The following is a 1,094-nucleotide window of genomic DNA, read 5'->3' on the forward strand; positions in this document are numbered from 1 at the left end:
TCCTCCGCTCTTTCCCTCTCTCTCTCCTTACCTCTCTCTCTCTCGCTCTCCTTTCCTCTCTCCCCCCTCTCTCTCTCCCTCTCTCCCTCCGCTCTTTCCCTCTCTCTCTCCCTCTCTCCTTCCGCTCTTTCCCCTCTCTCTCTCTCCCTCCTTACCTCTCTCTCTCTCGCTCTGCTCCCCCCTCTCTCGTTCCCTCTCTCTCCCTCTCTTCTTTCCTCTCTTTCTCTCGCTCTCCCTCTCTTCCGCTCTTTCCCTCTCTCTCTCCTTACCTCTCTCTCTCTCGCTCTCCTTTCCTCTCTCTCCCCCTCTCTCTCTCCCTCTCTCCTTCCGCTCTTTCCCTCTCTCTCTCTCCCTCCTTACCTCTCTCTCTCTCGCTCTGCTCCCCCCCTCTCTCGTTCCCTCTCTCTCCCTCTCTTCTTTCCTGTCTTTCTCTCGCTCTCCCTCTCCGTGCGCGTCACGCCGCAGCTGCAACAGCCAATAGAGACCCGAGATCCACGGAGCGCCTCGTGATCCCCAAACAACAACAACAACAACAACAACAACAACAAACTCACGCAACGATATAGAATTCTTATTTTACATGATGTACTTCTTCATATAAATAATTGTGTTGTTTTTGTGTTCGTGACACATGCCCAAAGGTAAAAGCGAACCTATCAGACCTTCCCATTTTAAATAGATCTAAGAATTAAAAGTTGAACCAAGATCAAGTTGAACCAAGAATTGGAATCCAAGGTACAATATGACACCCGACCGCACCAATGGGCAAAAATTCCAGCCAGCTGCTACTCTGTGGTCAGACTCTGACCAATGATGAAGGGATTGATGACCACAAGCTGTCTCTAATAAAGTGGCTGGTGAGGGAACGATGTTATAAACGAAATGGCTTGGCAATTGGATGACGAAATAGAAGCACCTGGGCAGGTTTAACTGCTGAAAAATGTCCAAATTCACCTAAATTTGTGGGAGATTTAAAAACCCATCAGGCACACACAATTATAGAATTTTACATGTAAACTACCCATGTTCACCACACAGAGGCGGTATAGAGCTTCATGTGGAATAATGTCACGCCTACAAAATGGGAACAAATA

The sequence above is a fragment of the Denticeps clupeoides genome, chromosome 2 (genome assembly GCF_900700375.1).
Source record: "Denticeps clupeoides chromosome 2, fDenClu1.1, whole genome shotgun sequence".
NCBI lineage: Eukaryota > Metazoa > Chordata > Actinopteri > Clupeiformes > Denticipitidae > Denticeps > Denticeps clupeoides.